Source organism: Corvus cornix, chromosome 4A (genome assembly GCF_000738735.6).
Source record: "Corvus cornix cornix isolate S_Up_H32 chromosome 4A, ASM73873v5, whole genome shotgun sequence".
Taxonomy (NCBI): Eukaryota; Metazoa; Chordata; class Aves; order Passeriformes; family Corvidae; genus Corvus; species Corvus cornix.
Genome location: NC_047058.1, coordinates 12,679,500 through 12,705,789, shown reverse-complemented (window position 1 = coordinate 12,705,789; position 26,290 = coordinate 12,679,500). Strand labels below are relative to the sequence as shown.

The window sequence follows — 26,290 nt, the reverse complement described above, 5'->3', positions numbered from 1 at the left end:
AGCTCCCCAAGAGCTGTTCAGCTTGCTCACTTGCTCCAGTCACAGCTTAGTATGTGACAGGCAAATCTTGTTGATAGCGATGGACAGAACATAGATCAACCATTCTTGCTCTTCCTATTGAAAGTAAATTTACTTTCCACATCATAAGTGTACTAAATTTAAAAACACTGGCCAGGAAGCTCAGCAGGGAGCCCCCATTCCTGCTAGTGCTTTTCCTGCTGCAATTTGTAAAGGCCTAGGAGAGCCCCAAAAGAGATGACAAGTCTCTTCTCACTAACCTATGCATTATAAGGAAATGCTTAACACTCCGGGGTGTCTGGGGTGTAGATCGTATCACAAAATGTAGCAAGACCTTGCAAGAGGAGTGTTGCGACAACATGGTGGTTGCCTTACCCCAGCATTAAGAAACAGAAATTCATTTGCACTGATCTCTTGCAAAGTTTGAACATTTAGTTGAATATCTCTTTTCCACCAAGCAATCCAGTTGCATCTTGAACCCTTCCCACATCTTGCAACAGTGAAAAAACACCCCTAAGCAGCAGGGATTTTTGCTCCTAGAGAAACTCTTCACCCAACTTTTACACCCCTCTACCCTGTAATGATACAGAAAGAGTCTGAAAAATAAGCCTTGTAATTAGCAACCCAGTCAAATTAGATTCACATTGTTTCTCCTTCAGCTCAACTATGCCTGCAATGCTCTCTTTAGCTCTGGTTAACCACTGTTTGTCAGTCTGGTCCAGCACTCAGGTGAAATCCCAGCAGCCTCTTCCCTGGTGGTGACACTGGCCTGGATGCTCCGCTTCCCCTTGGCACCGCTGGAGGAGCCAAGGCAGGAGCACAGAGCAAGCTGCTCTCCCAGGAGACAAAAACACCCAAGGTGCTTCTCATTAGGACTTGCTGAAACTCACACCCTTCTCTTGTCTTCCAGCCTTCCTTCCTGAAAGCATCTGGAATACAAAACATATGAAAAGCACATGGGGAGACAGGAGGAGGGAGGGGAGTGGAAGTTAACATTGCTATAATGAAAATCTTTCAAAGCTTCCTCTCTTTTCTGTTCCTAGATACAAATAATAGGAGTAGGAAGATTGATTTTCTTGCTTTTTATTGTCCCCTCCTTTTTATTTTCTACCTTTCCAAGCCTCTCTAATTTTGGCAAAGTTACAGAGTGACAAAATTACACTGCTGCCTTCTTCTTCTCAGTTTCACTTTGGAATTTTTACACAGGTTTTGGGGTTTTTTTTCCCCAAGGAGTGGGAAAAGGAAAATGCAAAAGAAAATATCCCTAAAATGATCCTAAGCTTTATTCATGCAATTGTATTAGGAGTTCAAAAATGCTGGTGGTGGTGGAAAGGAGCATTCAAGAAAACCCAAAGCAAGAAAAAAAAAATCAAACACAAAAGAAATGTTTTCTTTTGAAATAAGTTTTGATTGCTTTCCACCTTTCTAGCAAAGAATAGGAAAGTATTTTATTTCAATTATGCATAATTTTCTACCAAAACCTTTTAGGGGGTAATAAAAAGTAATTTTCATTCTGTTTTTTTAAAGCACAGCTGCTTGACATGCCTCATGAAAGGTCCCTGGTGTGCTATTGCCGTGGCTGTCTACTGTGTTACATGTTGAATGTCTGTCCAGTGCACTCCTGTCTAGGGAGTGCCTCCAGTTTTCCTGGATCTTGTGAAAATCATGAGACTAAGGAACTGCAAACATCCCTGTTCTTCTTGTGCATAGAGATCTGATCACTGAGATCACCACACACAGTGAAAATACTGCAAATGCATTAACAGTCTTCCCCCGAGTCCCTGCATTCCAGTTAAATAACCAATAAGTTCTGCTCTGGACTGCTGTGCACACAGGTTGTATCAGACTTTGTAACCAAGTCAAGATTTTCAAACAATCCAGGGAGCCATTATGGAAGCCAAAAAGCAGCTTGAACTTTTAGATCAAAAAGTTCTGCTCTAGACAGGAAAAATTTTATTACAAACATACTCACTTTCCTAAAGGAGCCCACACATGCCCTAACAGTTCACCTTGAGTTAGGAAATTCCCTTTCACCGGCACTCTGAACACATGTGCTGCTTGCTTTCATCAAAGGAAAATTCAGCGGCCAGGAAAGGAGTGGGAAGGGTGCTACTGTTAGGGGAATTTGTCAGCTGCAGAATCAGAGAGTAATTTCTAGCACCCTAAACACTTCAGCAATAAATGTGCATTCCCCAGGAGGTGCAGGTCCTGTGATGGCCTCTCTATCAGCAAGGAGGCCTCAGGAAGGCGGAACCACACCTGCTGAGGGACAACCAAGAATGGGAATTCACCTGGCAGAGTGCACAAAACACAGCAGCTAAACGAAACTCAGTATGGAGACATCCTGGGATTCATGTCGTAACCAGGGCACATACTCAGTCCCCAGCAGCAAGGGGCAGGACAGGGCTGGCCCCACACCTGGGTCACATCCCAGATGCTTCCAAGCATAACAGCCTTGTGCGGGAAACCTCCCTCCAGCACTCACAGAGGGCAAGGTACAAAATCCAAAGCTCTGCCAAGTGAAGTCCAACAGGGAGAGCTGGAAATGGAAACCAGAAACCAGCTTTCCAATGAGCATTTGTTTGTAATGTGGCAAGCCCAAGGCAACCCTCATCCCCTCACTGCTCCCCCTGTTCACACACCTCACCTCTCACCAGGTCCCTCTCTCCTGGAAGATGATTGATTGAAGAGTGAAGACACCCCCACTTTTCCTGCCTCTGCTACAGTACAACAGCCTCCAGAAAGGCAGCAGAGGACCAAGCAGAAAGAAATGAGCTTTAGTTTGCCCCAGCACCCACTGCCAGCATCTCCTGGAGCTTCACACTCCACCCCTGGGCTGATCCAAAGTACCCACTGCCTCAGCCAAACCCCCCTTGGCTGTGGAGCAGCCTACAGCTTCATCCTCAGGGAGTTTTGAACTGAAGGTCTGATCCAACTGCTTTTCTACACAGGCAAATTCAGATCCAAATGAACACCCAAAGTCAGGCCCCACACCCTGTGCTGGTGTGGTACCCATGTGCGAGAGGAGCTGTTTGGGCCCAGGCTGCCTCAGCAGCTCTTCTGATGCCATGAGTGAAAAGTCCTCAACCCTGAGGAATTGGTCTGAGAACTTCCCTTCACCCCACTGACCAGAGGGGGTTTGCAGGAGGTCAAGTGGCCAGGAAACAAGGACTTCGACAAAGGAAAATGAAAGTCAAATGAGAATAAACCATAGAAAGATGGGAAGAAGGGAGACATGGGATGCATGACTGACATTTTATAGTCTCCACCTCAGTTTGCTGTCCCCAAAACCCTTCAATATGGCAACAAAGCATTTATCACCCACTCCAAAGCTACCAAGAGCAGTGGGAATCTCACTGGGTTTGTGGGGTTCAGGTTCACAAGGCAGCTCACAGATGGGTTTCCCTGAGGGTGTGGGCAGGACTGCTGTCAGATCTCAGAACTTCACCCATTTCCCCACTGGAGGGCTGGGGGCAGAATTCCCCACCAGAAGCCTCATTATAAGGTCCTCCTGGGAATGGCAGATTTTTCCCTGTGGATGCCCAGGAGCATGGACTATCCTCCTGATAACAAAGACGTGTCTTTCTGCTTGAGACATCCCAGGCATTTCCCAGAAGTCCCTGTGTGGCTCAGAGCAGTTACCTTTCAAAGTAGTATCTTTTTAATTTGCTCAAGGACACTTTGTGGTGTCATTAAAGTTTCTCTCCAGCAAACATGCTATTATTCAGCTTGGAAACTTAATTAATTAAACAACATGTACAATTTCTTTCAACAGCTAATGCAGCACAGAGGAAGATGATCTGCCACACTCTTGGTTATTCAGTGCCACTTCCAAGAAGCTCTGAAGTCTCTGGGCAGACAAAGAGCCCTGTCCTGCCCCCCTGTTCCACCTCTTATCACCATGCAGAAGGATTCTGTGCAAAAGGAGAGCCTCTCAAATAGCAGATGCTGCAGCCTACAAGCCTCACAACTGACTGCCCTCCACATCATCTTTGCTTTATAGCTGCCAAAGCTGTTAGCACTGGTAAAATTTTACTGTGTCCTCAAATCCCATTCTGTTCCTTGAAAATGCCTCTTGGCAGATAATTCTTATAGTCCAGTCCCTTGTATGCAATAAGGTCTTTCTGTTGTTACTCATGGCACACTTTTCAGTTTGAATTTCCTCTTTCTTTCTCAAGATAAAATAGAGAAGGAAAGAACTGGTCAGGTTTTCTAATGAGATTATTCACACCTTCTTCTCTATTTCTCTGTGGGCTTTAAAAGCAGGCAATAAAAATATGAAAAAAATAGGAAACTTGTTAATTTGCCACATTTTTCTGAGACTAAATACCAATTTCCATTTTCTCCTCATTTGGATTTCTCATAACATCATTACTACAAACAAAGAGTTAAACTAAGTCACAGTTTAATCCATTCCCCATTATATTGCTAAAACGAGCAAAAAAAAAGAGGTCAGTCTTGGGGGGGATCAATGCTTTCCTTCCACAGCACAAACAACCCTGCTCAGCAGTTTGCTAATTTATCATCGTTCTTTTCAAAAAGAAGTTTTATTGGAAGTGTAATACCTTTTGTTTCCCTGGAAATGCAGGGTTTGCTTTGCCTCTCCTACACAGAGCGAGAGAGGAGCAAGAGCAAATCCACCCAAAGTGATCTGACAGCTCTCAGTGTTACTGATAATACTTCAATACAAGCAGCTCCCTGATTGCATCACCAGAAGAAGTCACTGATAGAGGACACCAAGAGGCAATATCCCCTGTGGAGACTGGGAGCATCAGGTAAATTCCTTCACTGTGCGCTTAAGTGCTCAGGGCTTATCAGCAAGGCTATGAGGACTGTGTTACCTTGTCAGCAAAGAGTCTGGACCAGCAGGGACAAAAGACAACTGAATCATCAGAACTGAGCTGAGTAAGTAATTTAACAGAAGCCCAGTTAGTTGCACTACATTAGTCACACGGGAGGTTTTCCTCTCACTCCTAGAGCTGGTAGAGAGCACATCTACGTAAGATCTCTGCTGGGATCACACAGCTGGACCCTCACACTACAGACAACCACCAAGACAGACTTATTTTGTAGCCGCCTCCACGCACCTGATGAGATGAATCCAAAGAAAAGTTTAAAGTCCTTAAGGCTCCATCTCTCCCAGAATCCTCCCTCAAGTTTAAGCAATGCTGTAGTTCAGCAAAATGTACAGCATTGGTGTGACACAAACCCTGCCTGCAGTGAGCAGGAGCAGCTTCCCTCCACCCCTCTGCCATGGCTGAACCTCGCCTGAGCCACACAGAAACCCTCTCATGCAGGGAGCAGTCCCCAGCTGTCCTCCCCACCCTTCGGAGGGGCTGGGAAAGCAGGAAATCTTTCTTGATCTTCTGTGAACAAGCCCTCTGTCACAAACCCATATTCCAAGGACCAGGGGGAACAGTAATTAAAGGAGCAAATATGCCCTGGTTTTGAATGTGCAGGTGGCTCAGGGACACAGTCTGGATTTCCAACCAGCTGGCTCATTGTGGGGCAAACAGCTGCTTGATTTGTCAGGCTTCATTGCCTGTCCAGCCCAGCACCAGGCTGCAAATACACTGAAAGAGATTTCCACCAACACATGCGAAACTCAAACTTCTCCCTCAAGTAGGCACATAAGCCATCCCTGTAAATGGGGTCAGTGTTAATTAACCCACTTTAAGCCCCTTTATGCAGAAAAAAGAATACTTTTTGCTGTCTGTGGACACAGAGTTTCATCTGCCAGCTACCACTACGTTGTACAGAACAGCTCTCTTCTTTCACTTGCAGGGAGAGGGGATTTGTGTACCCTCTACATTCAGGAAGATCCCCAGCAAACAGAGAAAGGCCTCCTACAACAGGAGAACATGTAGGTGGAACTATCAGCTTATTTCACTGAAAAACATGAGTACAATTGTGGAAGGAAATGCACTTATTCAGAGTACTCTGTTAGTAAGGTTTTGGCTTGGCACTGTTCACTGAGGGCCTTTTGGGTTTGGTGTATATATATTAATTGGAAAAATGAGCAGGTAGAATATATAGCATGCACCCACAGTAAGGACTCTTTACTGCTATTTACACACACACATTTCTATTGTCTTCACTCAAAAACCAAGTCAACTTTTTTACCCATCCAAAGACCTGAAAAGCCCAGAGGACCTGCTGGAAAAAAATGTTTCTATTATAGCACCTTTTAAACATAAATAGTATCTCAAAGCAAAGACTGAGCATGTGACTTACTAATTTGTTGCCAAAAACTCAAACATAGATCCACATTTCACAACAGGCTTACCTGTAAAAAAATACAAAGAAACAAAATATATGGAGTCCCAAAAATTTATGTTGGGAAATTTCTCCCCTTCTACTTCTGTTTTACAATCTTATGTTATTTTAAAACTACAGAACAGTCAAAGCTTTGAGTGCTTCTGCTCTCTGGTTATTTGCTGGCCTTGAACCTTGAGCTGCAAAAAGACCAAGAAGTATAATTACAGAGAACCATTATCCTTAGATTAAAGTGGAGCAGAGATGCAGCTCTGCCATCCTAGCCTCAAGTGTGCTCAATGAGGTAAACTCTACCAGGAAAAGTACAAGGTTCAATCAGTGACCTTGGGGTAAAAGATGGAGTATCACTAACCCCAGCCACTTGAAAATCAAGAGTCAGGATTAAAAATAAATACACACAAACAGCAGTCTTTGGGTTGCGGACAGAGAAAAGTGTCTCCTATTTGGCTCAAATTTCCACTTACTCTTCTATGGATGAGGAGCATAGGAAACTCCTTAAGGGATGCTGAAAGATACCCCTGAATCCCAGAGCTGAGGCCTTAAGGAAAACCCCAAACCAGCAACATTTGTAAAAAAATAACACTTCAAGATGCAAAATTAAGACTTTGCACCAGTATCCACATACCTCCTTTCCCAAATGAAGAAAAAATTCCCAATTTCCTCAGTTTTACTTCAGAATATTCCCTAGAGAAAGAGCCTTTCTGGCTTCCCCTTGCTATCATGTTGTTTTTCTCTGCTTCACCCTCCCTTTAACCTAATTTGTTCTTTAGATGTAAATCTCAGCTCTCCTAATTTCATAACCAATTCATAATATTTTTACATTAATGTTTTACATTATAAAAGATAGTATGAAGAAGCCTCGACTGTTATTTCTTGTTTCTGCCTAAGAGACCACAATATTGCTTAACACACGGCACATTTACCACGCTATAGGGCAGCTATGGAACAGCCCTGCATGTGCCATGTATCTGCATTTCTTCTTCCACCCCCAGCTGTGGATGTCTGACTACTGGAGCCCAGGCATGATTTTAATGGGTGGTTTTTATAGGTGTGACAGCTGGAGTAAAGTACTTAGAGCTTGTGAAAATCAGGTCTCTTGGTACCAAAGCCAACCTGGACATTCAAAAATCGTTACTCAGATCCTAAAAAATAATGAGATTGGCTTAGCAATAAAGATGGGTTTAGATATTAAAGGTTTTATTTGCCTTACGGTGTTTCTGCCTTTTGCATCTTCAAGCCTTCTCTTTTTTTTTTTTTTTTTTTTTTCCCTTTCTTCCTCAGCAAGAAGAATTAGAAACTGTCTTTTAAATGAAAACAGAATCTTCCCATAAATCATCTGACTTCTGGTGCTATGATTTTAGGAAAAATATACCACCTCATCAGATTGATGGCTCATAGAAGTAATTAGCAGTGCATATCCCCATTAGAAGTACATTTTCTTGTACAGGTTTCTTCCAGGTAAAAAAGATATCAGAATTGTCTTCTCTCCTTGTGGCTACTGTTACCCGGTCTGTCCCAGTTATCACAAAGGGGACACTTACGTTCAGTAAACAGGTACATCTGCATTTGGACTTACAAACCTACACAAAATGTATTTCAGAGGAAACCTCTTACACCATCAGAATTGTAACACTCACTTCATGCAGCCTGAAATATTAGGGGATATCCGTGTCCTTTGGTTGTATGAGAGAGACATCAAAGCTCTACTAAATCCACATCTGCCCAAGTTTGGGACACAATGACTACCAAGTAGTGTGAAGCCTGGCTGTTCATGAGGCCTTGATCCAAAAGTTTCCAGAGGTCTGGGGAAAGTCTAAGTCAAGACTTAGCTTTGTATGTTACTCATTTTGAGGGTGGGAGATGAGGGAGCAGAAATTAACTGTATGTATCCCAATCATCAGCAAGTGTAAACCAACTTCGTCCTCCAGCACTCCCATACAAAGCAGGACAAATTAACCCTAAGCTGATAAAAGCCTACCAGACATCAGAGAGGCTGATCAGTAGCACACTATGGATGGACTTGCAAGCTGCCTCTTGAATTAAAAAATGCAAATGATCCTAGAGAGGGGGAAATTTTAACATACATTAATATATTTCAGACTTGCCACTTTCTTTAAGTTCCGTTGTTGAATTCTTTTCTGGGAGAAGGGGGATGGCAAAGTGACCTATTGGTGTAAATAATCAAATACAGGCTGAGCACGAAGCAAGACTCCATCCACACTTTCAGGATCTCAAACTGGTGTGAAGGTCACGCTTCCATCTCCTCCCTTATCTTTCAGAAGTGACACCGCTGCACTGCTTAGCAGTAGCCTGGCCAAATGGCAAGATTTGGTGCTGCTACATCACCCTGGAATGAGCACTCAACAGTTTACCAACCTGAAAGCTTTCAAGAACAATCAAGACTGTTTCCAGGTTATTCTTCCAAGTCTACCTCCTTTTCCAAGAAGTTTTCTAAGAAGTAGAGCAGCAACATACCATTACCATGATGATGCAGAGGCCCACGGGCCAGGCATCAGGACTTGGCAGCTCTTTTTTGATGCTTCACTTCCAACACTATAACCAGAGTCAGTTTTGGCTGGAGATGGTATAGCTAAGGACTAATCATGTTCCTACTGAAGTTAATTGAAATTAATTTCCCTATCATTTTCACCTGTGTTGGATAACTTAAGGACATTCAGCTATCAGTGCAATCAGTGATGGAGTCATACAAAGGTGGAGAAAATGGGATGTACAGGCCCTCTGAAAGAAAAATAAATGCAGGAGCAAAGATCATCACAATCCATCCTGCCTGCTTAAGATAATGAGAGACCTACCTTTCTGTAACCTGGTTTGGGAAGAGATATGCACACTCACTGCCTCCCTTTCCTCCCTGAAAACTCCCCATGCAGTTCTAATAAGAGTCCCGAGTAAAACAAACTAAACACACACAGCTTTTCAAAGAGGGCATCAATGCCCTAAAATAAATAATCCTTTACACCCTTGTGCATTGCAGCACTTCCTGGGCCTTAGGCAGGGAGAAAACAAGACAAACTGCAGCTGTGAAATATCAAGTAGGACAGGAATGAGAAAACATTCCTTTCTCCTGAGGAAGCATATGCAGAGCTGCAAGCATTTCGATCTACCAGTTTAAATGAGGCCTTGCAAATGAACTGCCTCATACACACAGAGAGCGAGGAAAGAGCTCTTGCTGAGCACATGCAGTACGGACCTGTCAGCGGAAGGTGTCCCAGCAGCACCAGGAGATGAACAGAACCAGCAGGAGGTAAATAGCAGTCCTGTTCTTCCCAGCTCCTTTGCTGTTACTGTTTTATTCAGCTTTCTTCCTTGCCTGTATTCTGCTAGGACCTTTTCTGCTTAGAAAGGAACCATGACTGTGCACAAATGCAAGGATATAAATCACATCACGAGATGTTTCTTAAGGTTTAAATATGTTTTAATCTGCAGGTATAAGGTGAGTACTCATGAGATTTCTGGGAAAGGAGAAGCTGGTGATTGGGAGCACATAATGTTGCTCTCGTTTTCCACCCAACAGTCATCCCAACGTGACCAGGTACCCTCAGCTCAAGTGCTCTATTGGAAGCACTGGTTTTGCACGGTGGGAGGAAGGCACTGCCACTGTTACTGTTATAATCAGTAGCTTCCAAAGCCCACCCACTGTATCTAGCTCTGTGTGATGTCTGAAAAAGCGAGCAAGAACAAGGTCCAACTTCCTAGTGCCAGTTCCTGGTTAACCATGAGGCTTTGGTTTCCAACTGGGACATTGTGCCAAGCAGCAGCAAATGTCACTGTGTTTAGAGAGAAGGAGAGATGGATAGTTTTCCAAAATATTTGTGTAACACTGATATCTCAGCATCTTAAAATACCTACCTAGGAACCAAGTACCTTGTTCAGCTTAGATCAAGTCAGAAATACAAAAATAATTGTAAGCAAAACTGAGCCACTGTCAGCATTCAGTGTCTCTGAGAGTCATCCCTGTCCTCTGGCCTCCTGAACTGTCCTTCCTATAACAAGGGAGCAGAAGACAACCAGTATCTGCTGACAAGGGAACAAATGGTATATACTGTGGCAGTAAGTTAAGTTAACTCAGCTTGAAGGAAACAATATTAGGCATTCCAAAAGCTAATAATTACACTCTCCCTAACTAAAGTTGTCACTCTAGAGAGTCTTGCACAGAAGAACCAAGACTTGCTCATTGCAGTCCTGCCATCTCTGAATATATCTCTTCTCACAATTTATTTCTAACTTCTTTGGACACAAACTTTCCCTTGCTGTTGTTTGTGTCCAAGTATAAACAGGGCCTTTTTGAAGATGGAGACTTCCAGGCTGTGATAAAGGCTTGGAAGCATTGCCGCAGTCTCTCCAAGAGCTTACGCATCCTTTGCAGAGATGTTATTTCACAACTTTTCAAGCACCTCAATAGATTTTGACAGATACCCCTATACCTCATGTAAGCACCAGCATGCTAACAGGACTATTTTTCCTACCCAGTCAACAATGAAATTATAAGGAACACTGCACTGACATGTGCAGACACCAACTCTTAATTTCTAACAATAGTTGCTTCTGGCCATTTCTGATTTCCTTCACTTACCAGAACCTAGATGTTGCTGTCAATTGTCTTCCAATGGAGTGGCACATGTTACTTCTAGGGAAGAAACTAAAAACATATTTCAAAAGTGTTCAATCAACCCTGTCAGTATCATACCTCTCAAGAGAAGAATCAAGTAGGAACACCAGAACTCAACTTGAAAGGTTTACTGTTTCACACCTTGTACTGCTATAATTATCAGAGTGTACAGGCAAGGTACAAGCACAGCAGAATTTTTTGGCCAACAATTAAAAGAGATTGGCACCCCAGATGATAAACAATTCATTAAGTCTCTCTGCTGTGCCTTTACACACACCCTGCATATACTCTTCAGTCCCAGTTTGTGTGAACTGAAGGTATTACATACAAGACCTGATAAGAAGACAACTATTTTGCTTCATGGCACTTGCTTCAAGTTTCAGTAATTCAGTGCCTTCTACAGTGAGTTGAAAACAAACCTATTGTGGTATTTTCATGCAGCAGAATCATTCTGAAGCATCATCCACATTTAAATGGGAGTCTTTCCAACCAGGACATGCAAACCCAGTTATTATTGCACTAAGCTGAGATGTGACAGATTCAAACACTAGTCCCTGATGTGGAATGAAATTGTCCTGACAGATCAGGGACTTTGAACCCCTCATACCTGGTTCAGTGCTTGCACTAGCTCTGCATGTGTCTCTAGGACCACATTCATAAGCAGATGCACCTACATGCTGAACAACTTCCATGTGTGCAGCTGGCAGAGCAGCAGGGCAGCAGCCCCTGTAACAGCCTGGCAATGCTCCTCTGGTCGGTAAGGGCCCTGCTTCACAGGGATTTGATCATTCTCAATCACTGAGAAATTGAAGAGTAACCAGCTATCTGTCTGTAATCATGTCTTACATACTCAGGTCTCTGCCCAAGTTCAGCACTTCAGCTGAGAAGAGCCAAAGGGGACATCGTTGTCAGCTTTCCCCTCATTATTCTGTAGAATGTCACATCTCCCCTTTCTTCACCTCTGTTTTACACCTGCATTCCACTAAGACAGTCTCCTAAACAAGAACCCAGAAAGTAAGGAAGATGGATTCTGTGATTCTATTACCCAGAGTGATTTCTAGGACAACCTTCCACATCCAAATGTTCAACTTCGTCCTCAAGATACAAATATTTTCTCCTCTATGCATGTCTCAGCATGTCTCAATTCCTTCTAGATTTTACAGCAAAAACTATTGAAATACAGATTCACCAGAAACTTTATGGAGTGCAAACACATATTGTTACTCTCCTTTCTAAAATATACACATAATATGAGATCCACCTCTGCTGAATTTCACTTGATCTTGACACAACTTACATGAATGCTGACACCAAAAAGAAGCCTACTCTTCATTGTCTTCATTTCAGGGAAAGAGGTCCAGCTTTGTATTTCCAGTGCTTTCAAAATAAGCAAATGACAGTACTGAAGAACTCTGCTGGCTCTGCTGTACTCTCAAGCACCTGAGACAGGGATGGGAAAGAACCAGCACCTTTCACAGTGTAATTAACTCTCATTTTCTCTGGCCCTGGAGTGCTTGTCTCCTTCACCCATAACTGAAAGAAACAACAGAAAGCTCTGTAGGCAAGGGAGGGGACAAAACCAGCTGCTGAAAGTTGTTCTCCCTGTTGGCTGCATGGCTTATTAGGTAACTGGTTAATTTTTTTTCCTCACAGAGGTCATCATAAATAAATTCTGCATACAGATCAAGTTGAAATGGGGCAATCAGGAGAGTCAGACTCTAACCCCCAAAATTACACTCTCATGGGATTACCCAACAGCCTTGGGGGACCTGTTCCATGCCCATTCTGCCATAAAACACTCTTTCACTGCAACACCACAAAAAGCTTGCCATCAGCTGAGACCACAGGCTGTCACATTTTTCACCATGGCCTCACTGCCTCCCCACACCCTGAACACCTCCAGTTCCCCCTGTACCCCCACTGTGGGCAGTTTGGGGCTGAATCTGGCACAGCCCCAATGCTCCCAGAGCTGGTACAGGCTTGGGGACCCAGGGCACAGCATTAGCCCAGCTTCCCTCACCTGGGAAATGGAAGGAAGCCAAGATTCTATGTCCTATAGGAGGCAGTGGACTGGTTGTCAACTCAGGAACTGCCCAGCACGCCTGACAGGGATGAAGCAGGAGACGTGCAGGTTCTGAGCTTTGTGTGCTCTGCCTCTTTTGAGACTACAGGCCCAAGCAGCAGGGCAGGAGCACGTGGCTTGCTGGCTACCAGCTGAACTATCTTGACTTGTACTTGGGGCTCCTGACAATGAGCAATGTAAGTATTCATGAGAATTGTTTTCTAATTAGCCATGCACACCAAAGGAAGAACCATATAGCTAATAAGCACAAACAGAATCATCATTAGATGAGACTTTATTAGGTACTTACAACTGAGATTGTAGCCATTTGTCTTGACAATAAGCTTAGACAAAACTGATGCATGGTGTCCTTTAAATCTCAACTGGTTTAATTAGACTAGTTGAGGATATTTGATAACCCAACCCTTTAGTCCCTCAAAAATAATCACACTGTATGTCCTATTTATTAATTTTGATTTATATCAAGATACACTTCTGTTTCTCTAGGGGGCATTTACAAAAGTTAAAATGCAGAGCCAGCCAATAAATCCATCCAGTACATAATGAAATGACCTTCCAAGGAAGTAAAACCCCATCACCCTGAAAAGCCAGAGAGGCCTTTGTTGTATTTGCTGAAGGTAACTCCAGCTTGAAAGATGGCATCTCTGCCTGAGAGGTTGGAAAAAGTGGTGGCTATCATGTTTGAGTGTATTATTAAAAGTGACAGTTATCTCTGTATGCTTACAATTGGAACTTCTGATTTCATAGACTATAACAAATGCACCACTGCTGTTCTGGATGGCCTAGCATTAATAAAGCAAACCAATTTTGAATGCCCAAGGCCAGGACCTCAGGGACAGCAGATGGTGCCCAGGATACCCATTCTCACATTAGCATAAGAATGGTACAGAGTGGGTCACAGATTGCCTTTAAGCAAGCTTTCCCTTGTCCACAGAGTCTCTGCTTCCAAGCAAACGAGACAACAGCATTGTCTGGGATTTTTAATTTAGGTAATCGGTGCTTCATTACATAAAATGTATTTCACAAGCAAGCCAAGCAATAAAGAAATCTATTTCCTTTGTAACTACTTGCACTCCATAAGCCCCTTATTCAAACTTTGCACATACAACAAAAGGAAATGAGCAGTCCTTGTTCATATATGTTAAAACACTTTGGACAAATTACTTAAGAGTTCCTAAAATTAGACTTTCTTTTCCCTAAAATTGCTTCCAATTTTCTGTGTAATTACAGCTGTAATTTCTTGTAAGCACAAATGGCATATACCTTGATTTCCAACTTGACTCTCTCATTGAGAATCAGAATAAATACCAAATAGAAAATTGGAAACTGTGCCTCAAATTCTTTAAAAAGGGTATGAAATCCACATGCTCACCTGGATTCAAAATTAAGACTGTCCTGATCTTAAAAGAGGCAAAACTTCACCCCATTCCTAATTTAAGCCTCAGAGTTAAGTAAAAAGCAGCCAAGGACTGGACTCTCCAGAGAGAAGTTCAGAGCGAGACTTGGGATATCATATGCAAACTTTCATGAGATATTTTGTCCTTTCTAGAAAACACAGGTAAGTTCCACTTTAAATAAAGTCTCCCAGAATATGTGTTTGATATCTTAACATCAATAATGAATGAAGTCTTTGTGTTTATATGTCTGTCTTCGTGGCTGAGTTAACTCAGATTTCTGAAATAATAAATTAATAATTAATTTCTGTTTTCTGAAAATATGACTCTGTATTCATCATATTTTGAGCCCCTTGGACAGGGATCCTCAGCTGAGTTTTTTTCCTGGCTGTTTATTAACCATCAAGAGGATGCTTTAACTCTGCTCATCATATGCATCAGTCAAATCAAATCTGGAAAAACCTAGAGGAAGAACCTCATTTTTGAAAAAACAGGAAGCAAATTAATCGAGAGATTCCCTAGTACCTCACAAGCTCTCTGCAAGAAAGATACAGAAGAGCAGAGATAATTTCTTCTTTTTTTGCCTCCATCTGAGAAACAGGAAGAAAAAAAAGGGGGTGCTACTTCCACTCCCAAACCTAAAGGATTAAAGAGGAGTTAATCCACACAGATATCGTGTGCCCACATACCTCTTCCTTATCACTGCACTTACTCTAGAAAATTGCAATCATGGCTTCACCTGCTTGGATCCCCCTTCAGATCCCCATGATGGGAACTTCTGAAGCGAAGACTGGTGTTAAAAATCTGCAAGGTGTCCAATAGATGGTCAATCTCATTCCAAGTCAAAAGTGCAAAGCTCCAGTGGTGACAGTGCCAGGGATTCCCTAGAACAGATCTTGGCAGGCTCAGCAAGCCTTTAGCTTCCCAAGCTGTTCTCCAAAACAAGCCCGACGAGGAGCTAGCAAAGGCAAGTCACTCCACACCACAGGCACACCCCAGATTCCAGACATGGTTGATGGTAAGGCAGCTGAGAATTACAGATTTACACACAACACATACTGGCATAAGGAACAGATGAAAATCTTTTGTTGATGTTGCTGTTCTTGTTTCTCATGTAACAGTTTTCATTCCCTAAAGCCAATGTACTAATTACCAACTGAAAATAAGTCATCTAATCATCTTACTTGAATAAATACCTCTGGAGCTTGACTGGAAAATTCAAGAAGCCATATCTGGGCAGTTAAAGCAAATAACTATTTCAGTATCTTGATCAGCACGTTTCCTTCTCTATGAACTACTGGAAAATGATTAATTCTCTAGAAACTCTATGGAATTAAGGAAAACTTTTGAATAAACTGGAGAATATTTTGGGTCACAAGATCACTGGACTCCACAGAATTAGGAGGGTCCTTTCCTAGATGAGGTGTTCAGAAGGTGGCTGAGGATTTTGTAGTCGATAGGTGAAATATGAAAAAACACCAAGGGGAGGGACTAAAAGCTGGTTCCTCATGTAATCTTGAGCAGAGCTGCTTAGGTGTTGGGACCTAGGGCTTATTTTTCTGAACTGTTTGGCTTCAAGAATTTCAATTTTCATTGAACTTCCTTCCAATCAGATACTTCTGGGGATGGAATTTCTAAAAATTATACCAAATGGCAATTTACAATCTTGCCACTGGAACGTGGCCCACTCTGCTTAATACTCAGCATTGTTTAACAGAGAGAAGATGTAGATCTAGCAGCATTTCTTGGCTCTACCTTTGGGGGAAGAACTTTCCACTGTTGCAGGTGTCTCCTAAGTGGTGAAGGTGAGCAGAAGCGAGGCAGTAACTTGTGCTGGAGGGGAAGTGTCATCTCCTCCTGTCAGTGCTAAGACCTCTCACACTCGTCACAGAGTGAGAATGAGTGAAGGAAGGAAGACAAACACAAACATTACAGTAAAACACTACATATAGATATTACTCTGCTTTTGTGGTGGATATTTATAGCCAGAGCTGGGATGTGATTGCAAAAGTATTATTTCAAGATGATCTCTAATATCTAATTTATTCTTCTCAGATTCTGTTGGGGTGGTCTACAGAAAAAACCCACACTGCAGCCAAAGCACTGCAGGCAAGTGCTGAATGTTCTGTATAAACATAAACAGTTTCTTGCCTGCAAATCTGCTCTCCATCATATTTCTCATCTTTCACTCCTCAGTTCCCAAGATACTAGAATTTCCTCAGTTCTATGGTTACCTAGAGTTTTCTCATGGAGACAAGCACTGAACACATAATGAAGAAAACAAACAACAGTCAAAAATCCCCTAAAAACAACCCTTCAGCTTATTATTCCCTTATTCTTCCTGTGCAGGCTCTGAGCCAAAGACACTACAGCCCCTGCTGGGGAGATCAGTGGTAAACATCGTTAGCTGTTAGCAGAGGAAAAATCTTAAAATAAACAGTTCTTCAAGGTATAATTTTTCCCCTGATAAACATTAAGGAGGGGCAAAGCCAACAGACCTCTTTATCCCCCTTCTTCATTAATTAATAATATAAGCACTAACCTGAAAATGAAAATGGACAGTTTTTTTGATCCTATGGGAAAGTCCCAGAAAACAGGCAAAAGGCTCTTGCCCCATTTGTCACATGGCTGCCACGATTTGCAGGTGGTATGGCAGAAATGAAATCCCACACTCTGATGAAACCTCATGTGGGCATGTGCTCTCCCAGTGCACTCTGTGCTGGACAATGGCCTGGGCAGACACCTGTCTTAAGTGCCTTTCTGACTATGAAAGAGGAGGATATTCCATTTCAGTTCTTGCAGCTATTAAGGAGTCCCAGTGAAATAGTCATTAAAGACCTGCCAGGCCAAAATGTGCTGCATTTACGGAGCTTTTATATGATTTGCCTCTAGCTGTCTGTAAAGAGTGAGAATGATACATAGCATCCTTTTTACAGAGATCTCAAAGAGATAAATAAAAATAGTTTTCTATCTGGAAGATGCAAAGTGCAGGGAGGTTAAGTGAACAATCCAGTCTCTCACAGCAGGACAAGAACCCAAATCAGCTGATAATAGTCCTGTGACCTCAGCACTAAATGGGGATCTTCCTGTACTCACAGCCTCTTTCTCAGATAAGTTTGTCCTGCCAATGTGTACTCCAAAGAGTACCACAGGTCTGGGAGTCCTGCTATAGGAGCTTGTGTGGATGAGCAGAGAAAGTTCCTTCAGTAACAGGCTTTCCAGGGCTTCTTCCAGAGGTCAGAGATCTTACCGCCTTGTTTGGTTCTGGGCTCTTCCTGACTTTTAATTAATCTGAAGGATTTGATTCACTGTTACTCAGCAATAAACTGTTTTCCTTAAAAGGGCTAATCAAATTTTGATGAGGCCCTTGAGCAATGGGAAGGTTGATTAAATACATTAAAGGTTAGGTGTAGAGCAAACCTAAAGATCAGGGCATAAATTCCTGTTGAGTTCAATAGAATTATGATGGGTATTTCTACACATATCTTTTCCCACTGCTATATCCCATATTTTTATGTATTTGTGTAACCACCCCAGCATCCTGAAAGAGGGAAATGGTAACCTCTCCCATGTTTTGTTTAGCTCCACACCCTACATGTTTTGAACTACTTAACGTGGCAGAAAAGCTGCAGTGTCACAGCCTCTTCCCTGCCAGTCAGCCTTGTGCTGTACATTCACCCACAGGCAGGATGAAAGGGATGTTTTTGATGGCAACATCTGGAAGGTGGGCAAGGAAGAGAGGTTGTCCTGCAGACATTCAGGAGTGACCACCTGTGTGTGAAATAGAAGCTCTCAGCAATGTTTTACTGATGGTGCAGACCTGAACCCCCCACTTGAATACTTACGTTCTTAGCACTACTTGCTTTCTTACTCCCCAAAATCTTCAGCAGTGAAGATGCTGCATCCTCTCTAGGTAGCCTGTTGTAGAATTTAGTATCACTGCTGCTGGAAAGCATCCTTGAATTTATAAGGATAAACTTCTGAAAAACATATTGATCTGTGTGCTGATCTATGAAGGCAAGAAAATGAGCTACAATGTGGGGAAATGGACTGGCCAGCAAGTTCCTATCATATGGTCTTTACACTGTCACCTGAGCTGCCCAGGACAAGTCATATCAGGCTAGAACAGCAGAGTAGGTGACCTTCAGACCTACTCTAATATTGCAGTCCTTATGCTACCACAAAAATACAACATTCACACCAACTGCCAGACAGCAGGTCAGTTTTTCCAGCTGATCCTGATTATGTAAGAGACGTTGTTTGATTATTGCTCTCTGCTAACCTCTGCATAAATCAGCCATTAAGAACTAGAACAGAAATTGTTACTGAAAATTCAATCAGTGCTTCACTGATTTTTTTAATACATTTTTTAATGTATTAAATATGTAATATTTTAATACCATATGTATATCAAAGTGCATTAACCTGCTTGAGCCTATTGGAAAAGGTTTTATTAACAAACTCCGTACAATCTAACAACAACATAGGAGAAAGGAGCAGTGGTCCAGGTCATGGGAGGGATGGCAAAAGTTAAATACAAATTTCTCAACTTCAGAAGTCATAAATGGTGTATTTCATTATTTCACCTACAAAGGTGGTTTTATCTCCCACACAGTTTAATTTCCATTTTGCTTTGGCTGACACATGTTCATAGAATCATAGAACCACAGAATATCCTGAGTTGAAAGGAACCCACAAGGATCATCAAGTCCAACTGGCCCTGCCCAGGACAACCCCAGTAATCCCACCATGTGTCTGAGAGCATTCTCCAAATGCTTCTTGAGCTCTGTCAGGCTGGTGCTGTGACCACTTCCCTGGGCAGCGTGTTCCAGTGCCCAGCCACCCTCTGGTGAAGAACCTTTTCCTAATATCCAACCTAAACCTCTCCCGACACAGCTTCATGCTCTTCACATGCTCTTCCAAATCTCTTGTTTATGAGGCCTAGTGACATGTGAGGCCAGCACAGGTGATCCATACCATTCCCTTCCCTTTCCTTTTCCTTTCCCTTTCCCTTTCCCTCTCCCTTTCCCATTCCCTTTCCCATAGAAATCTGTAACTTCCACTGTGTTTGATGCTCATGGTCACAAGCTGCCTTGCAGATAATCCTGCTACTCGATGGTGACCAAGGTTTGAAATTTGGAAAACTGCTGATACTGGTCAGTGACTTTGCTTGGGACACACTTGGTATCAGGGAAGGAAATGTCTTATGCCATACAAATATGACAGGATGGATCCACCTCAAAACCAAATTAATCCCTTAAAAGAAAAACATGCCAATGAATGGGTTTCATGACTTGAAACTGCAAGAGGCTCATGGAAAACCCCAGAGGTAGAGAAGGAGACACATTAATTCAGCACTTCATCCAGTCCAGTAACACAGTCCGCAGTCTGTCACATAAGGCTGCATTCAAAGGCAGGATTTAGGAGACAGGTTCATTGCAAGGCTACAGCTGTGCCAATCTTAACTTCACATCAGAGTAAACCACATGGTGTAAACCTTAGGAAGCAGCTATGAAAAGGCCCTTTTCACATCTCTTCTATCCTCGCTCTCTATCTACCTTTTTATGCATATACCTTTACCTACCAAGAAGGTACAGAAGATGGAACCAGACTCTTCCAAGAGGTGTACAGTGAAAGGTAACAGACACAAACTGAAACATGGGGAAGGAATTCTGATTAGACTTTTTTTTCATGAGGATGGTCAAACATTGAAATTGCATCAGAGAGATTGTAGGATCTCTGTTTTTGGAGGTAGTGCTAATTTAACTGAACCAAGTCCTGAGTAACCTGCTAAAAATTGGTGCTGTTTTGAGCTATATTTGGACTATACCAACCCCACAAGTCACATCCATCCTAAATTATTCTATGATTTTTCTTAGGTAAATTTAGAATCATACTGTAGGGCCTTATTAAATATTAATATATTTCTATAATACTTAAACTCACCCTCTGCACTAATTAAGAATGGAGACAGGCTGCCAGTACTCAGCAGCACCCACAAAATACCCAAAAGGGCCAGCACCCACAACTAGAGTTCTACACTCAGAAACCCCCTCCAGTGTACTTGAAGAACACTTCATCCACTGTGGTCCCAGTGTGTCCATGGAGATGCTATACATACCGTGCTGTGCTCGACAGACCTGTGACTATGGACCACTGGTTCCATAGTGAAACCTTGTAGAATATGATGCACTGAAAGAAAGATTACTGGGGAGTTTTCAAATGAAAAAATCCTTTAGGATCTCAAAATGTATCTTATTCTATCTGAAGAGCTAAGGCTTCAACTAGGAGGATAATTTCAAGGCACTCAATCTTAAGAGAGCGCTGTGAGAGACTGGGAGTATTTACATATACTGAAACGATGATTTAAAGTGATATCTGTTGATGCCCAAAGGTATTTTTGGGCCCATACTTTCTTCAATGACTGTCTGTTTTTATGGAGTTGTTTGCCAACTACTGACAATCTGTTTAGAAATATCAGGGAACGTGAAATCTAGAGGTGTATCAGTGTGTGAGCGTCCACTCCAAAACCTCTGTGAAAATAACCTTCAGGGATGGCAATCAGCCAGAGATGCAGTTTGAAGCCAGCTAAGATAAGAATAAATATTCATGGCAGCTAAGGATTTTGCATTTAATACCATTCTGCTAATGCAGATAAATATTCAGATTTCCCTGGCTTCTGGAGAGTAAACCCAGTTTAAAAGAGAAATCCACACAACAGCATTCAAATAACATTGCAACTGCTGGTAAGGCTTTTGGGGGATGTGTTATCCTAGTTTTTACAGACTAATTTGAAATCTCAGCAATTGAAACATCTACGTCAGACAACAGATGCAGTAAGATTCATGCTCTGGATCACTGCTGCCTATGGCAGGGGGACGGCCCTACCTGTACCATACTGTTCAGCACCGTGCCATACTTCTATCTTTCAGGGCTGTACTTCATTCACAGGTAAAGCACCTCTCACTTATTTTCACATCTTTGCAACAAATAGTATAATCCAAAGTTAATATTTTACTACTTTTACTCCTACCCACTTGTCCCTGTGCTAGGGCAAATGTTTCTGTGGTATAAACCCCAAGCTCACAGCTGAGTGTAACTGACTCTGAAGTGATGGTTACCTTCACAAGACTCAGTTTTTACAGGAAAGATACACAAATGAATTAGACTTAACCATGCTATTGTAGCTGTCAACCGTATTACAGCAGCAGATCTACATAACTGCCTAACCAGTTAGGGCTTTCTTCTCCAGCTGACCAAGAAACCAGAGTTACATCCTGTCCCCACCACAAATTCAAGTCACTTCACAGGCAGAAGAGATCTCAGAAGAAATTATTCAAAGGGAAGCAGAATCAAAGAAAATTATTTCCCTTCCTCTGCAGATTCACAAGCAAAAGAGAAACTGTGTTCCTCAGCCCATTATTAAAACTCTTTGCAAGTAACCACACCATGAGACACTTGCACCCCAGCTGAATGCTACGCGAAGCTGTGACTGCAGGACCACTGAGAAGTCACTCCACTTCCTCACATATAATTTAGGAGCTTAATTCACATGCTTCAGAACATGAACTTTAAACTGTTTTCAACACACCTTCAGTCTTCATGAAAGGAAATGAGCAAGATGACAGATAGACCAGTAGTTTTTTTCATGAAACAGCTCTCAGACCACATTAGCTCACTGCTTCTCATTCCTTCTGTGCCATACCTTCATTTCTGGATATCTCTCTAGACTGAACACTCACACTTTCTCTTCCCTCTTCCCTCCTGTGACAGTAGTTCCTCTAAAAGGTTCAGAAAGGAGGGCAAGTAGCTCCTAAACAACTCTAGCTGTCACACTTCTGGCTGAACAAAAAGGGGCAAGAAGAATGGAATTGGAAGGGGAAGTAGAGGCACAGGGCAATGAGAGGCCAGGGTTTTTTCCCCAGTCTTACACTAGTCTTAAGCAAATCACTTCCCTTATACACTGCTATACATTAAAGTAATATTAAATTGTGGAGGCCACTGGCAGGATTTCCAAAGTACAATGCTCAGCTACCAGTATACAGGTTTGAGGCATCAAAGCACTCTGGAATTCAAGGTGTTCAGCTCTCTTAGACATTAAACACAAATTTTAAAAGAATGAAGATAAATACAAACAGAATCAGCATACTTATGATCCCTAGTTTAGAAGTTACTTTCAACATCAGAGCTATTGGAATAGCCTTGCCCATCCCGCTCATCAGCCTCTCTTCCTTTTAAAAGTATACCAGAGAGCACAGCAGTCAACACATTTATCTCTCAGTTAACATATACTTATCCTAACCTGAATCTTTGCATGATCCTTCGAATTCTCACTCCAATGAGAATGACTTGAAGACATACAGACCACAGGCTTCACCTTTGTGAAGAAAACTGTTAACATGTGGGGGTGCAATTAGAGCAGTTACTTCTTTAAAAAGAATGGAAAGAGTGTTCCAGCAGCCAGTAAGTCATCCCTGATGGGACTTCTGTCAGCGTTAGAGACTTTGCTGCAACAAAGTTTCTCCAGGATCTCAGCGCTCACTATCTCTGTTGGAGAGAACACCCAGAGTCTGCCGAGCGAGAAAATGCTGCACAGAAGTTACAGTAACAGGACAGAGGGGAGCTCTGCACCTGACCCAAGGGGAGGATGGCTAATTTAACCTTCGGTCTTGTTTCAGTAGAAGCCCACAGTGCTCATCTCCACTTCTAATATTGTATTTACCATTATCAATCTCTTAAACTGCTCAGCCAGTTGATGGTGATCCCTTAAACTAGGGCATCAGATCCAAACCGGGAATGGCTAGACAGGCGGATGGATTATGGCACTGGCAAGATTAGGAGTTTTAGGCTGTGACTGGCTTCAAAGGCAGCCCGTTCCAATCACTGTCCTCCTGTGAGTCTGGAAGTGACTCGTGTAAAGACACTCAAGACCATCCCGCTGAGCCTCCAGATTAAAAATAACAAGACAAAAGTTGGGAAATGTTTAATATGTGAAAAGCAACTGATCTTAAGATATTTGAATGGCAAGTCCCTGAAGGTGCATCTGGCATGGGAAGGTGCATCTCTGGCACTCAACTCGGCCCAGCGGACAAGCAGCCTGGCTCGCCGGTGGCTCACACGAGGAGCCTGCAGAGCCCTTGGCCTCCCCCCCTTCCCGCCCCTCGCCAGGCTCCCCGTGCCTGCCTGCAGCGCCAGCCAGCAGCGCGGCATCCCGGTCCCGCAGCATCCAGGCCCAACCGGCACCGCCGGGCACATGCCAGAGCCTTTTCCATGGAGCCAATTTTCCCTGGAGCCTCAAACTAACCAGACCCCCAGCCAGAGGACAGGGTTCGGGGCGGTTACAAGGCACAGATTTGGGAACTTCCGAAGAGAGCCGGGTGCTGACAAAGAGCCACGGCTCTCCCCAGCCCCCCGCAAGCTGCAGCCTCGCACGGACCCCGGCTGGGCTTTGTTGCCCGGCTGGCTGGCTGCAGGGGACCGCGGGCTGCCAGGAGCCCGCCCAGCCCCTCCGCCCAGGGCACAGCCGTGCCGGGCACGCTAGGTACAAAGGCAAAGCACAGACCTTCTCCCTGGCCTCTCCGCGGGGAGGCTGCGCTTGTCCTGCCGGCCGCGGCCGCGGTGCCGGCGGGGAGATGGGGCCGGCCGCGGTGCCTCACCGGCTCCACATCGATCCGCCCTCCGGCAGCCTCGCTGCTCTGCTCTCCACCCCTCCTTCCAGGGGGACAAAAACGGGGATGGGGGGGAACCTTTCTATTATTATTATTCTAATATATTGTGGGGGCTTGTGGTTCCTGCAGCCAGGCGGAAGTGAACCCGCTTTCGCCCCCCTCCTCCTTCCGCGATGCTCCGGGACTGGATGCGGGCGGCCCCCGCAGCCGGGGATCCGCTCCCGGGGCTCGGCTACCCGCAGCCCCCGGGCGGCAGCGGCGTCCCGGTCCCTTGGTCCCCGGGCGGGGTGGGAAAGCGGTGCCGTCCCCGAGAGGCAGAGGTTACTTGAGAGGCAAAAAGTGGCGAATAATTTTCTCCACCCCAGTGATGGGCGGGCTGCCCGGTGCCCGCCGGGGTGCGCTCGGCGGCCCCAGAGCCCGCTGAAGGCAGCGGTGCCCTCAGTGACGCTCGGTCATGGCACTAGAGGAAAGGCTATAAAATGCAGCGAAATACACGTGTCCGCTGGCTCCGTAGTGACATCCCGCGGTGCGGGGACACTACTGCCGGTGGCCGGCTGAACCTGGGGCTTACCCAGGCCCCCGGAGCTTTGCGGGGTTACGCGTGCCCGCGGGCTCCGTCCGGAGCAGCCGCGCACGCAGCCCGGAGCAGCGCCGGGGGTTCCCGCAAGGACCCCAATCACCATCAGTGGCTTGGTTTTAAACCAGCCTTCTGCCGAGTGCCGCTGCAGAGCTGCGCTGCTCTCGGGCACTGCGGGGATTTGTGCCTTATAAACGCCCCCCATCTTCCACAGAACGCCAGAGAGCAACGAGGGCTCTCAACGAGCTAAACTGTGCCGCTGGCTTCCTGCCTAGGCTGAGGAGCAGAGAGACACCAAATGAACATCCATCTAACTAAGGCAAATGTTAATTTCTTAATTCAGCATGTGCTGTCATGCTGAATCAGACTTGCAGAACATCTCCCTTAACCAAGAGGCACAGCAGAGATGAGGTGGTGAAACCCTGTCCATCCCTAAGCCTTAGCTACTCTAGAGAACTCTGCTATCCACCTTTCCTGTCACACAGCACAATGGGATGCTCTGGTGGCCTGTGGCAGAAAAGACAGTGAAAAAGACCTGAACTCATGGACCAAAACACCACAACCTGCCCATACACAGGAGGAAAGGGTGAAGTCAGCACTTAGGCACAGCTGAGCTGACTGGATTCCAGCTTACAGGATGCTACTAGTAATGAGGACTTGGTGGCATCAACCTACAAATGTCTCCACAGCCCCTGGCAAGCTTGGTTAGATCCATGCCACCATGCTTATGAAGCTCAGATTGCCTGGACCAGAAAGATGAAGGCTAGCCTGGGCAGGCCTGAACACACAGCAACTGAAACTCCTGATAATTGTTCTGTGGCATGTGGATGCAGGTGGTAGATGGGTTGTAAAAGGCTCTTCTAAACTCTACTACAGGAGTAACTCACATCAGATGGTGGACATGTTCTCAAGAAATGACTGGGACACAATAAACATCTCTGAAACATCTAGCAAGTCTTTACTGAGATCTCTGTTGTCCCCAGAAGCCAACTGCTCTCAACATCATGGTAGAACTTAAACTCCGTAAAATTCTGTCTTGTGGGAACAGTGAAATGGTCAATGAAGGTGATACCTCTTCGGTCTGGTGTCTTGTTTAGAACCTGCCATTCTGGACTGTGCAGATTCATCTCTTCTCAGTTTTGTGTTAAACATTTCCTTCACATCCCAACAGCAGCAGAGTTGCTTAGTCAGCTGCTGCATCTGTCTCACAGCCTTAGGGTGTCTGTGTCCTCCACATTGCCACTGGATGGCTGAACAACCATGTCAGCAGAAATGCCCTCTTCCAGATGGGACTGGCCAGAAGATTGCACCTCATCCTAAGGAGTGCACGCCTGGACACACTGGTGCATAAACTGTGTCTTGCAGCTTAATTACTGAAATTCTCTGTGCTTTGAAATAAACCACAGCAGGTGTAAAATACAGCAGATGTCTGCTTAGCAAAGGAGAGCAGTGTGCTTTGCTCACCCTAGATTCCTACTAACTGCAGACTTTGGTCTTCTTTTCTGATATTCAAAGCCCTTAATAATCTTCCACAGCCAGCTCCTGCTGGAGCACTGCCACCATTGACCAAGGGGTGAGAAAAGACTGTGGGAGTTTCATATTTCCCAGGCAGTATTTCTGCACTGTGGAACTTACTTTGCCTCACAG

The 26,290-nt window shown here is 44.1% G+C and overlaps 1 protein-coding gene across 5 annotated transcripts in view; it reads right to left on the bottom strand.

The window, feature by feature from the left end:
- LOC104694460 (serine/threonine-protein kinase PAK 3) overlaps nt 1–24,182 on the bottom strand; it is a 129,458-nt gene extending 105,276 nt beyond the window's left edge. For all 5 annotated transcript variants that reach the window (XM_039571897.1, XM_039571895.1, XM_039571901.1 and 2 more), the window contains exon 1: nt 23,961–24,182. The gene's annotated coding sequence lies outside the window, so the exon portion shown is untranslated. The remainder of the gene's footprint in view (nt 1–23,960) is intronic.
- Nucleotides 24,183–26,290: the final 2,108 nt, after the last annotated feature.